Consider the following 15236-nt stretch of genomic DNA (forward strand, 5'->3'; position numbering starts at 1 on the left):
TGAAAAAGAAAGAAAAAAGAAAAAGAAAAAAGTTGATCAGGTTGCAAAATGTGAAGTCTGGAAAATTTAAATGTTTTTCATCTCTAGTCTCTCAAGTCAGTAAAAGATCAAATAAAAAGTATGTCAGAAAGATATGGCCTTGGGGTAAAGACAGATAATGGAAACAAGCATGCATAGAACCTAGGCAAACACATTTTGGTCAACTAAAGGAAAAACATAATTGGTTAGTAGTGAGGAATTAATATGCAAGGAATCTAGAAAAGTAGGAGAATTTTTAAAAATTTGAGGATGTACTTATTTCTAAGTACTGCCAACTTTTTTTTCTCTTTTAGCCCTATAATTGTCGTCATTCTCACCCCTCTCTCATTTGCTCTATTTCTTTTTGTTTACTCTCTACCTATCTCTCAATGTTGGGAGCAACATAGCAAATTAAATATAATTATCCTTGTAACATTTTCCAAACCATCCATTTTATGTAATGGACACTGCATGATAAGTTTTAAACATAATCAGGATAACTGAATACATGGTAACTGTATTGCTGAGTAAATTTATAAATTTATAGAAGAAAGCATAACTTAATACCTAAGTATTATTGTGGTGGGAAAACATCTTTTAAATTGGAATTGGAAACTAAAGGCAAAGCAATGTGTCAGGTGCAAGGTGTCAACTGAAAGTCCCTTAAAATAGAACATACTGGATTTTTTTCTTTTTCTTTTTCTTTTTCTTTTTTTCTTTTTTTTTTTTTTTGGCAAGCAAGAGAGTTTCAGAGTACTTTTCCCCTTTTAACCACTTGTGGAATTGAGTATAGTTTGTTGCCTCATCTTTTGAGCTTCTGCATTCTATAAGTCACAGAATGGGGATATTTGTGTCTGCCCAAATTGAAAAGGCTAGAATAAAAAAAAATCATATGTTGTGATATTCTGTTCTCATTGCCAAAGCAGGCTCAGCTCCTTCCTGATCAATGAGGTCAAAAGGAGACCTTATTCTGAGTCACTTCCAAAAAAATCTATTTGCAGTCTCCACATATTTTCAGTAAGCAGATGATGATGATAAATTAAGACTTTTCTGAATAATTCTTGGAACACAATTTCTTGCTGCACTAAGTGCATGAAAGTTATGATATTTGGATTCAGAATAGCTCAGCAGTGTGGTGTGGTGGCTAGCAAGGAAGAAAGCATCATAGGATGTATCAGCAAAAGAAGGAACAGTGAAATGTGATAAGCAAGTGTCTCCTTTCACCCTATCATGGCTGAAAGTTCACCAGAACTAGCAGCTAAGTTTGTATCTCTGTGGTCTGGAAGTTGTGAATATGTTGGAGGGGTGTAGAAGCAAGCAGGTAGAGTCAGAAGTTGAGCCCATAAAGGATTTGAAGAAAAGATTAAAGAACATCTAAGACTACTAAGAGTGAATGTATGCTGGTCAGAAGCACTGCATCAGGAAGGTTCCCTGAACTTTAGGACTTCTGTTTCTGGCATGATAGAATGACTTGCATCAAACTGGCTCTCCTTCCAAGACAAACTGTAAAAGCTGGATAAAACAATAGTTTGAAGACACCAGGGAGTAGCCAAATCAGCCAAGAGTTGAAGGGCCAAGAACTCTGAGAAAAATGAGGTGAGCTGGGGAGAGCCCACATTTATTTCTATATCTCTTCTTGGGAAATTTTCCAATTTGCAAATTGGAGAATAGACGCTTAGCAGGTAGAGGAATGCTGGGATTTTTATATTCTCACTAGGCCAAGGAAACATGTTGGACCTTGAGGCTGCCAAGTTAGCAAGGAACTGAAGACCCAAAGCCCTAGAAAGAAGAGAATCTTAGAGGAATGAGTCTGAAATTCTGTGTGAAATTTCCTAAGGCTTCTACAAACTCCTAGCTGTGCTCACATGAGATACAGTAAACCAACTCTCTGATGAAAATAGTGGAATTCAGAAGCTGAGCACAGATTTTTGAGTCATCTAACACTGAGTAAACAGAAGTTGGGGTTCAGGGCTCAATAAGATAGAGAAACTCTGGGAAATTCATCTGAGCATTTGATTAAGACTACAAGGGAACCACACTAAAGGTTAGAGCTGAGCCACAGCATTAAAAGCAATGCTGAAATACACAGTATTCCCAATACCTATTCTGTTTTACAAATCATCTCCAAATTTAGAGGTTCAAGACAATAATTTATTATCTCTCATGGTTCTAGAGGTTGACAGATTCACTTGGTTGGCTCTTGCTTAGTGTCTTTCATGTGCAGCCAGATAGCATTTGAGGCTGAATTCATTTGAAAGCTGCATCACTAAAGCAGCCTGGGTGGGAGGTCTGGAGTAGCTGGGGAGAGTGGTTGAATATTTACCCCTATAAGAGTCCTCTCCACATGACTGGTTTGAGCCTCCTTATGCATGGAAGTCTTAGGGTTGCTAGATTTCTTATGTGGTGAATGGTTTCCCTTAGAGTGGGCATTTTAGGATATAGGAAGTAGAGCTAGTAGTCTTTTAAGACCTGAGCCCCAAAATGGTACGGAATCACTTCTACTATATTTTGGATCAAAGCAATCCCACAGCCCACCTAGTTGTAAGAGAAGAAGAATGAAACTCCTCAACTCAATGGGAGGAGTGTCAAAGAATTTGAAGTCATTTATTATGCCACAAACTAGTTGTAATAAAGCTTTAAACCTATCCTTGATTGGATGAAATTCATCTTCATATACTCTATCCACCTGTCAGAAAAAATTAAATCCTTAAGGAAGAATGATTACTTCATCCAGAGATCCTGTAGATTGTGCATTTACAATGTTTGACATTCAAAGAAAAATTCCTAGGAGTGCCAAGAAGTAAGACCAGATCAAAAAGCAAAAGAGAAAGCAAATAATAGGGATAGGCCAGATGTTAGAGTTATAATATAGGGAATTTTAAAATAAATGTGATTCATATGATCAATATTTTTTTAAAAGTTGGAGAGTTAAAAAGTTGGAGAGTTTTGCCAGAAAACCAGTATCTATAAAAAAGAATAGAGTCAAATGGAAATTCTAAACTTAAAAACACAGTATTAAATATTATGAATTCAAAAGGTTAAGCAGGGAATAAGAATGAATCATTAAACAGGAATACAGGGTAAAAGAAAAAGAAATCCAAGTCTAAACACGCAAAGAAGAAAAGGATTGAAGATACAGAATGAGTGTGAGAAATGTATGATAGATGGTTAAAATGATTACCATATTTAATTGAAGTACCAGGAAAAGAAGAGATAAAAGGAAATATAAACAACTCATTTGAGAGAATATTGGCCAGAAATTTTCCATAAGTTGGAAAACATCAAACTTACAGAGTCAAGAAGTACTATAAAGCCCAAACAAGATTAATACAAGATCAATCTAGACATATTATTCAAACTGACAAAAGCAAAGTACAAAAAGAAAAATCTTTATAGTAACAATGAGACATCCTCCTTCAAAATAAGATTAAAAGTTGACTTTTCAACAGAAATGTTGAATGCCAGAATCCAGTACGATGATTGATATCTTTAAAGTATTGGAAGAAAATAATTGTCAATTTAAACTTGTATATATAGTGAAGATGTCTTTATAAAATAAAGCAACATAAAGACAGATTTAGACAAATAAAAATGAGATAATTTATCTCTAAAAGATCTGTACTAAAAGAACTACTAAAAGGAAAACTTTAAGGAAAATATGATCTCAAATGGAAAAAAAAATAATTCAGGAAAGAATGAAGATCACTGTGGGTGGGGAGATAGTGAGGAAAGCTAAATAAATATTGATGACTGAGAAAAATAATTACAAAATCTTTTATGGTTTAAAATATATACAGAGTTTTAATACATGAGAACAATGAAATAGAAGGCAACTCTCTCTTCAAGAGAGTTGAAGTGTTTAAGATTGCACTGTCTGGGAAGCAGTAAAAAACTATGGAAGACTGTCATCAATTAAATACACATCTTGAAATGTCTATGATAATCACCAAAACCACTGTTGAAGGAGAAAATAGAGAAATAGTTTTATTTTATTTTTTTAAGAGTTTATTTATTTATTCATGAGAGACAGAGAGAGAGAGAGAGAGAGAGGCAGAGATACAGGCAGAGAGAGAAGCAGGCTCCATGCAGGGAGCCTGATGTGGGACTCAATCCCAGGACCACAGGATCACGCCCTGGGTCGAAGGCAGAAGTTTAACTGCTAAGCCACCCAGGTGTCCCGAGAAATAGTTTTAAATATGCTTGATTGAGTCAAAAGAAGGCAAGAAAATATAAAAATAACAAAAATAGATGTAACAATAGAAAATAACCAGATAGTAGGTTTGACCTCAAATTTGTTAGTAATTATATTGAATGTAAATGAACTAACCCCTGTAATTAACAGAAAAAGTTTTGATAGAGTATATATCAAAACAAACAAAATCCAGCTATGTGTTCTTTACAAGGTGCAAACTTAAACAAAGAGTAAAAATATAGAAAAAGCATATCATATAACAATACCGAAAAGAAAGTTGATATAAATATTCCAATATAAGTCAAAGTATATTTTAAGGAAATAGTATTACTAGACATAAAAAGATATTTTATCACTAGAAGATGGGCATACATTATATAAAGCAAAAATCAACAAATAAAAAAAGAAATGAACAAATCCAAAATCATAGTTGGAAACTTTAACTAACTAAATAGTCTTAGTGATAAAATAGAACAAACTGACAAAAAAAATTAAAATGAAAAGGGGGAAAAAACAACCAATAAGAAAATAGACAATCTGAACAGCATATTAATAAACTTGAATTAATTGGCCTACATAGAACAATATATCACAAAACTACAAAAAAAGAATTCCTTTCAAAGACATACATGATATTTGCCAAAACAGATATATGTTCAGTCATAAAGAAAAATTTAAAATGTAAAGGAATGAAAATTTAATACTATATACTCTGATAAGAATGGGATTAAGCTTGAGATCAAAAACAGAAAAACAACAAAAAAGATCCCCAAATTTAAGAGATTAAGTAATATACTTCTAAAGACCCATGGGTCAAAGAAGAAATTACAATCTAAAATAGAAAATATTTTTAGTCAAATAAGAATGAAAATATGAAATATAAAATGTAAGGATGTAGCTGACCAGGGCAAAAAAAAAAAAAAAAAAGTGCAGCTTTAAGTGTTAATCTTAGAGAAAAAGACAGGCTGAAAAATCAGTCATCTAAGCAGATATTTCAGGAACAAACACAAGGAGAAACAAAGCTTAAAGAAAGAGAAAAGAGGGTAGCCCGGGTGGTCAGCGGTTTAGAGCACCCTTCAGCCCAGGGTGCGATCCTGGAGACCCAGGATCGAACCCCACGTCAGGCTCTCTGCATGGAGCCTGCTTCTCCCTCTGCCTCTGTCTGTGACTCTCTCTCTGTGTCTCTCATGAATAAATAAATAAAAAGCTTTGAGAAAAGAAATAAGGAAAAGATAGATAATAAGCTCATATACAATAGATATGCAATCAATTAAATAACAAACATATACACTATGGAAAGAACCAACAGAGTTAAAAGCTCTTTCTTTGGAAGAAAGATTAATAAGATTGTTAAGTCCCTAGCAAGACTGATCAAGAGAAAACACAAATTACAGATATCAGAAATAAAAAGGGGTTATCCATACAGACTCTACAGACATTTACAAACAATAAAAGAATATTATGACAACTTTGTGCTGACAAATTTCAAAATTTGGATAAAATATACAAATTTTTTGAAAAAAATAAATAGAAAATCTGGACATTCCTATAACTAAAAAAGGAAATTCCAGAGCCAGATCGTTTCACAGGCATTAAGTGCCCCAAATTGGAGCTGAATATTTGCACTTTATCCTGAAGTCACAGTGGTATAACTAAATGTACTGGAGAGACCAGACAAATAACCATTAGAGGACAAAACAAGGTAGCATATAATTAAGTTATTACATTGTTGATATAAGCCTCTGGTCATGTGGAGCAAAATCACAAAGGAGAACAATGAAGCCTTCTAAAGTCAGAGAAGCCCTCAAGTGGGTGATATTTTACATCATGACTACCCAGGAAAGAACAGATTATAGTCACTTTTGTTTTCATAAATAAACAAAGTTAGAAAACCCCAGGGAAAATACCAAGAAAGGAAAATACTGGCCATTTGTGTCACTTAAGTTATATTGATAGGAAATCAAAACAACCAATCCGTGCAGTTGATGCAATGTTAAAAGAAAACCAAGTTTGTTGCTTAATAAATTTTGTTCTTTGAGTTTAACAAAGCATTGAAGAATATCTTGTCTTCAGAAAATTGGGTAGATTCAACAGCCATTCAAAGGGGTTAGTTTCAAACAAACACTTTCAAAGTCCCAGAAGTAAGGTTAGAAGTAGGGCCAAAGACCTTGAATGCTCCCAGTGATTTTTCCCTTGATTAATTGGCGTTGGCCAGACTTTTGTTGTGTTTTTGTCTGGGGTTATTTTGGATGACATTCTACTTGTCACATATCAAAACTTTCTAGTGAGATGCTGCTGAGTTCTTGCTAGTATCTCCATAAATGCCTTCTGTTTGACATCATTTTCTCTTCCTCCCAAAGATGAATTCAATAAGCCAACTGAAAATGTCAAGAATATTGTGTGTAATTGACATTAGGAAATGCTTGGCTTCTTTTTGGGTGGCTGGCACTAAGCTTTGCACCAAAGTAGTCTGACTGCCTGTAAACATTTTGTTGACCTGAGAAAGATAGGTTTATGGAACCCATTTGCATTTTCTGATAGAAAAATGCTGTACTAAAATATTTTGTTTGGTCATTTTGATAATTTTGGCTTCTTGTTCACCAGTTGGGGTTCACAGGTTGGGCAGTGCATTAGCTTTCTAATCCTGCCATAACATAGTCCCACAAATTTAGTGGCTTAAAACCACATGAATTTATTATCTTACAGTTCTGAGGGTCAGAAGTCTGACAGGGGTCTCCCTGGGCTGAAATCAGGGTGTGGCAGGTCTGCGTTCCTTTCTGGAGGCTCTGGGAGAACTGTTTCCCTGTGTTGTCCAACTTCTAGAGGCCGCCCACATTCCTTGGCTAGTGGCTCCCTTCTTTGATCTTGAAAGCCAGCAATATAGCTAGCATCTTGTGACTCTGTTTTTTCCCCACATCTCTTTCTCTGACCAAGGCTGGAAAGGTTCCTCACTTTTAGTAATTTGTGGGATTAAAATGGGCCTACATGGATAATCCAGGATAATATTCTTACTTTAGTATCTGTTATCTTAATCAGATCTGCAAAATCCCTTTTGCCATGCGAGGTAACGTTTTCATAGGTTCTAGGGATTAGGGTGTGGGACTTTGGGTAGGGTCGGGGTAATTACTCTCCCACCACAGACACCTACTCTGACAAGGTAGGCAAGGACCATATCATGGATGGAAAACCTTATGTGCCTGTCATAAGTTGGAAGGAAGTTCTGATTTCTCTTTTCCAGTTTGGACTGACTCCCTTGCCAGTGCTCTGCTATTTGGGGGCAGAAGCTGGTTTCTAGTCTCTGTGGCTCATTGAAAAAGAGAGTGATTAAAGAATGATTGGTATTCATTACCCTCAATGGTACCCATGACACCAGGCAACTTTAACCCCTATACAACAGTAATTAAAAAGCTATTTGTTATCTCTTTATACTGTTTATCTTAAGACACACACCAAGATAAAAGGGACTCTGACTTTCTACAGATTCTATAAGCCTTTGTTTCTGCTAGCTATTGCCATCATTATTTTATATTAAATTTTTAGTTTAAGTGCACATAAAAAAGATGTGACAGAAAAAATGTGACAGATTTCACATATATTGCTTTCAACTGGCTTAATTGTATACATTTATAGTGATGAAATTATTCCATATCTTATAGAAGAAATCTCTGAGAAAGTCCAGTATTTCTCAAGTTTCCCCCTTTCCATACTGTTCCCATGCTCAATCAATCTTCCTCACTAATATCTCTCTTAATGGAGCATAAGTCACAGTTTGAGACTAACTGATCTAATCAATCTCCGTAATATGAAGTAGGAAAACCTCGAATAGGTTAAGTATAACTTGACAAACATCACATAGGTACTTAGCTGAAAATCCAGGTTTTGACCCCAACACCACTTCTTTCTACTTTAAGCTTTAAACTTTACATCAATTTAGTTTCAAATTTAATTTTATCTCAGGCTTTCCAATTTTCCCTTTGTTAAAAGCAAAATATTTTTTGCATTTTAGTCCTTTTGTTTTGTTTTGTTTTTCAACTTAGGCCTATATTTTACAGGCTTTACTATCTTTAGTAGAAAAGTAAAATTCAAGGACCAAACATTGACATACAGTCTCTTTCTATGCCCCACATCACCTTTTTATTTTTGACAAGGAGAGATTAGTTTTGTTGAAGAATGTTTCTTTTTTTTATCTTGTTCTTTTTAAAGACTTACATTCCCCTCACTTCCTCTCCACTTCTAGTTCTCCTTCCTTTAAATAATATCCCACACTCTACACGCCTTCTTGCTTCCTCCTAGGTCTAAGACTAACAAAGAGCAGACATAAATAGCTATAACAGTGGATGTTGATTTAATTGCTTGGCCACATTTTTACTTGGGTCTTCTCTGAGTCTTTCCTCCAGATGCTTACCTAATTTTCTTCCTCCTTGGTCTATTTTTTCCCCTTCTAAAGAAAATGTACCCAGCTCCATCAACATCACAGTTTTCTGTCAACGTAAGCAGGAGTTAGCTTCCAAAAAAAGATGGCTATATTGAGCATTTATATAGCACCTTCCCCCTCAGCAATTGAAAACCTTCCATAGGAGTGAGATTTACCATCTATATTACACTGCTGATGATAAATGGAGGCAAGGAGTAGGAGTAAAGATACTAGAAGGTGGGAAGAAAATGTATTATCAGTTATACTTTACAGATGGAGAGCAACTAAAGTACTATCCAACTATTTCCCTTTATCATTTGGGGCTTTTGGGGAAGTCACAGTGTTGGAGCATTGATCAGTAGATTGGCTAGTCAGGAAATCAATCCAATCCTCTACTGAAGATGCCTAAAATAGATCTACACAGCCCATGGATGAAAATGTCCTAATATGTAGGCAAGTGAAGTGGCTTAGATCATAGTATGGTACCATAAGGAAAGGCATTGTTTTCATGGCTGTCATGTCCTGAATTTGGACCTTATTCTGTCCCTTTCTCTTTAATCTCCACAAAAATCCCATTTTCTCTTCTGTGAAATGGAGAAAGGCAAATAGGGTTTTTTCAAGTTTAAGTGATGAACGTGTTTAAAAGTTGATGGTAAAGACCCAGTGGACAGCAAGATAGAAGAGAGAGGGGATAATTTTTTTTAATAATAAATTTATTTTTATTGGTGTTCAATTTGCCAACATACAGAATAAGACCCAGTTCTTATCCCGTCAAGTGCTCCCCTCAGTGCCCGCCACCCAGTCACCCCCTCCCCCCGCCCTCTTCCCCTTCCACCACCCCTAGTTCGTTTCCCAGTGTTAGGAGTCTCTCATGTTCTGTCTCTCTTTCTGATATTTCCCACCCATTTCTTCTCCCTGAGAGGAGATAATTTATAAAACAAGGTCCTTGCCTTGGTAGGGGACTGGTGGAGGGATAAGCCTTAGAAATAAGGCCCTTTATCAAAAAGAATGAAATCTTGCCATTTGCAATGACATGGATGGAGCTAGAGTGTACCATACTAAGTGAAATAAGTCAGAGAAAGACAAATACCATATGATTTCATTCATATATGGAATTTAAGAAACAAAACAGATGAACATAAGGGAAAGGGGACAAGGAGAGAGGGGGAGAGAGTGAAGCAAACCATATGACACTCTTAACAATAGAGAACAAACAGGGTTGATAGAGGGAAGTGGGCAGGGGTTGGGCTAAATGGGTGCTGGGTATTAAGTAGAGCACTTTCTTAATGAGCACTGGGAGTTACATATAAATGATGAATCACTAAATTCTATACCTGAAACCAATTTTACCCTATATGTTAACTAAGTAGAATTTAAATAAATTTGAGATAAAAAAATAAGGGCCCTCTTCTATAGTGGCAGGAGGAGGCATGCTGGAAGAATGGCTACATAAGCACATAGTTTTGTAAATGTGGTAGTGGAAGTGGAAGGGTGTCTCCTCTGAGGATCTTTATCTTCTCTGTGAAGAAGGAGTTGATGCCACCTGCTTTGAGGATTGCGGGATGTAAGGAAGTCAGAGAATTGAGGACAGTGGAGAAAGTATGGAATTCTCACTGTGGAGAATAGGAAGAAGAACAGATATAAACTTCAGTAGTATTGCTTGGCAGTGTTTTATGTCCCATTGAGGATGCTGACCATGAACACATAATGAAAACAGCCTGCCGTGCTGTATTTTCTGCAATGATACTCAGAAAGGTTTGAAGATAGTTGGGTTCACTGAGAAGAGTCAAGTAGATATAATGAAAGGAATTGAGGAAAGTAATTAAAGAAATTGATAAGAAAGTGGTGGAAGTAACAAAATGCTGAAAATCGGTAAAATAGGGAAGGGAGAGGAGCAAGGAGGACCCAGATAAGTGAGGGTGGTCAAATGCATTCAAAGAGCTGGTTTAACAGAAATAACTGAACTACCAACTTCTACTATAACTACATTTACTCAAAATTCATTTTCATCTCTTCTTGACTCAATTATTTCATAGTCATCAGTCAAGATCAAAGAGTCCAAAATAGCCTTGCAGCAATACCCAGAGGCACCAGGCTCAAAAATATTATTAACTGGCTTTAATTCCCCCTTCCTGGCCCTATAAGTGGGGTATGACAGTAGTGGTATTTTCATGCTGAAAAAAAAAAAAACACCATACATTTGAGAATTTTCATATTTACCCAAAATATTATGCCTGACTTATTTAGGCATGCCTTAAATGATTTTAAAATGAGCCAGGTGTGCAATGATGGGAGGGCTGTACTTCTGTCAGAACCAGGAGTTCTCATTGCTTGCATCTCCTTAATATGGATCAGAGAAGGTATGGTGGAGGGGATGAGAGCTGTTATGTTCTTTACAGGTCTTGCAAGGGAAGAATTGTCACTTGCATTGAACAGTGACTCTAGGCTATCAGGAAATTCTGATAATTTGGAGTCCAGAGAATCTAAGAACTCTGGAGTGGTAGTAATGGTTAAGTCATCAGAACCTTCACCTGCATTGGGCACGCATGTGTACCTATTGGTCTTCACATAACTCATACACTGAAATTCTGGGTCACATTCTCCTTTACTTCTCTGAGGAGCAAAGGTCTCCAGTACCTCAATGCAGTGCTCTATAATTGTGTCATCAGGACAGTGCCATTTCCCTTGTTGGTGGGCACTGTGTTGAGATGGAAAGGGTGCACAGGAATTCAGATTCTAACTAAGAACATTTCAGGTTATGTAGAGGGATGGAGTAGGATGAGCATTGTTCCCCACATTAATACTTGAGACTGGAGGAGAGACTGTTACAAGGGAGGACTAATGAAGTGAATATTGAAATTTCCCTTGGTGTTTTCTTTCCCCGAAGGGAAGATTTTTTTTTAGTCTCAACCATGAATGGACCAAAATAGTACCTCAATTATTCCTTAACCCATTCAGAACACTGTGCTATTTTCCTTATCAGGTTTGTTCTAAGAGTATGAAGTAAAGGTGTTACTTTTCCAACTTAATGGAACAAAATGACCAGCCTGAACATGTTCATTGCTGGTGGTACTATCTTGAGTAAAGAAGATTTTAAAAAGTACATTCAGAGCCAGGGAAATTTTCTGAAATATCCAGTGAGAACTTTTAAACAGCCACATCTTTTTTCTTTTGTTTCAGAAGTCCAGCCCCTGAAGTGCTCAGTTCTGAGAATTGTTAGGGAAAGGCAAAACTCTTCTGGCAGGTACTGGGATGTTTGGTTGGTTATGACTCTGCACTGATCCCAGGAATGTTAAGAAGCATGTTTCCATGAAAACCACACTTTAATAAAAGATGACTATGGTTAAATCTAGTCCCATGGGGTTACTAAAAAATAAAAATGTGTATATATTGGAAAACCTAGTGCTTCTGTAGCCAATTTTGCCAGGTACACAAAGGAGGCCTTTCTGGAAGGTTTCACACCAATCCTGTCTATTATGATTAGAATGGCAGTTCCTAGTTCTTTCAGTTATGGTTTGTCAGTTTTTCCATTAAAGATCACAGTGTCTTGGAACACAAACTTCTGGTGTGTTTCTAATCCCTCGGAGTCTTGCTGATGGCAGGCAATACAATGGCATGCAAAACACATCCTGCACCATGCCTTTGCCTAAATTTTTGGTGTGAAATTCCAAGTTTTGTAAGTCTAGTCTTTCCCACACAATCCCATACAGCTATCTTCAGATCCAGGAAATTCTTGGACAGAAAGTAGAAAATGAGAATTTTTTGCTTTCTGGAATGTGAGGAGCTTTATACAAGCGGCTGAGATATTCCTGGTGTATAACCTGGAACATGTCTCATTTGTTCCATTTTCTTTTGGAAGAAGTATACATTGTTGACCAGATGTAATTGTTACCATCCAGAATTATGATTAAGAACAAAAAAGCGCCTGATTTTGTCAGGAAGCCTAGGTTAGAGTTTAGCCCTTCCACTAACTGCCTATATAGCCCTGGGTGATCATATACACATCATGGGAAATGGCTTTCCCTTTGGAAAAATGAAATGTTTGGGTGTGTTGGAATCTAAGCCCTTCCAGCTTTCACAATCCAGGAAATTCCAGAGAAAATCAAAATGTCTTGTCCTAGGATTCACAGTACTACCCCATATCACCAGTAGATGGCAGACTTGCATTATTGTCTGAAATACATAGGTACTGTGATATTGGTAGTCTCCATGGTGATGGAGCTTATCAAGGTAGGTAGAGTATAATAATCATTAAAAAAATCGTTCTTAATCTAGAAAGTTCCTAGGCAAAGGACTAGGACTCCTAGCCAAAGATTGTCTGTTTCCATTAAACCTGACGAGGGCTCCACACTTGCACAATTGCCATCCTTTCAAGCTATGCTTTGAAAAGCAATAGATCCATTGGAGTAAATCATGTATTTCTTCTCTTACTCTCATTTATGAATTTATTCAACAACTATTTGTTGAATCCACTGTGTTACAGGGCCTGGGATAAGTGCCAAGGATACAGAAATAAGCATAAAAAATACAGTTCCAGTACTTAGGAAGCTTATCCTCCAGAGGGACACACATGCCATTGAACAAGTAATTGTCATTGTGGTGAAAGTCTACAGAGAACTACATAGTAAAGACAAGTGCTATAGGGAAAAGGGTATCAAGAATAACTTCCTCAGTGAAGTACTGGATATCTGAGAGTAATTTAAGTTTGGTTTAACAAGAAATTTAGTCAAGGCAAGGAGTGGTCCAGGAAGAACAGCATATATGAAGATTCATAGACAAGAGAAGGTGAAGAACATTCCAGGAGCTAAAAGATGCCAGAATAACTGTGGCATAGAACCAGACAGAGCACATTACGAGATGAGGATGCTAGATTTCAGTGGGCCCTCTAGGCCATGAAAAGGAGTAAACCGGTCTCACAGAATTCTTGATTTCCCCATGATGTTGGCAAAGGCAGTTTGATCAGCTTAGTTAGCTTGGTGGTTTGGTCCAACAGTAAAAAAAGAGAACAGGCTTATTTTGACTGTGAGATAGGGGAGGAGAGGAAGTTGGAGGTCTGAAAATCAAAACTGGTGTGGATCAGTTTACATCAAAAGAATATTCATTGCATTTCTGGGATCTACTAATCTATCCCTCGTAGCCAGCACCCAATAGGGCAGCAATTAGCTTGTCAAAGGGATGTAACAACCACTATCATGTCTGGTACCATTGGCCTTATTTTCCTTAACACTAATCATAGCTACCTGTGTGCCAGACAGGGGGAGTGCCACTTTCACTGCAAGTATTTGCAACACCGTGGCTGAAGAGGCCTGTGCCACCCTTCATTAAACTGTTAGCCCCTTACTCATCATGTCTCTGTATCAATTAAGCAATTGTTTTTCTCTGAAAATCTCAGCCCTTGAATAACACAGCCGCTTAGCAAATGACACTGTGAATTAGTTCTTGGAGTGTTTTTACGCAGCAGAGGGAACAAGTAACATGTCATTATGGATTTTCTGGCTGTAAAACTAAGACATGTATTAGATTTTAAAGAATTACAGGCTGAAGACTGGCTATCACTTAATTTTAAAAGGAAAGTTACATTTGTGATCCACTGTGAGCCTTGGAGTTCCCATGAAAAACGTAGACAAAATTGAATCTGTGAACTCAAGTGACTAATTCATATACTGCTCCCTCCCCCAGTTCTGTCTTAAATGCCCATAATAGTGAGTTTTGTGTGCCTAGACATTTGCTTTAAAGCATGCAAAATCCAAAGTCAACGATTCCTTTTCTCACTGCCTTCATGTGGAGCTAAGCACATTTACATAATGCAAATTTTGTGTGTGAGAAATCAGGGATGCTTTGGGGCTACTGGAAATTTCTCATTTAGCTCATAGTATAGTGATATTCTTAAACCACCCAGTGAAAAAATCAAGAGCTATTTATTTTCAGGACCTAGATACATTTGGCAGAATACAGAATGGCAGAATACAATGGACAGCCATTTATTTTTACCTATGTCCTTGCTTGATCTAACCATATGTTTAACTGTAGGGTACTATAAATATAATGAGGATTTATTTGAGGATATGAGCCCAGAGTCTTAGACAGTTTTATTAGCATTCATAAATATTTGTGTTCTAGATGCAGTCATATTATTGTAGTTTTGTATATACTCACACATAAAATTCACAAGGCTACTTATTTTATCAACTCAGCTATGCCCCCACTCCTAGGTAGAAAATATGCTAGAGATGGTAAAAATAGAGACCTGTCAGTAGCTCAGCCATATGGCTTCAAACCCATTTTAACTAGAATCATCTTGCTTAGGGTCAGCCTGACTCACTGGTGTGTCAAAATGCCCTCTTCTCCATATCACTCTTCTTTTCTTCCTGGCTTGAACCTTTAAAAGTAAGTATGGATGATATCATTCATTGAGAAACAGTTTTTTCTCTGGAAGAGACATGAAAATGACCTTCTTTCTCATGTTTTACACACAACCACGTGCCATCTCAAGTTATGTAGAATTCTTAGTGCATTAATTAAACTTCACTTTCCTTCTTCTTCCACCCACAAAATACAATTGTATCTACTGTAATTTATATAAAAAGTGAACTGTTAGCAATCCAATACATA

Source organism: Canis lupus, chromosome 4 (genome assembly GCF_011100685.1).
Source record: "Canis lupus familiaris isolate Mischka breed German Shepherd chromosome 4, alternate assembly UU_Cfam_GSD_1.0, whole genome shotgun sequence".
In the NCBI taxonomy this organism is placed as follows: Eukaryota; Metazoa; Chordata; class Mammalia; order Carnivora; family Canidae; genus Canis; species Canis lupus.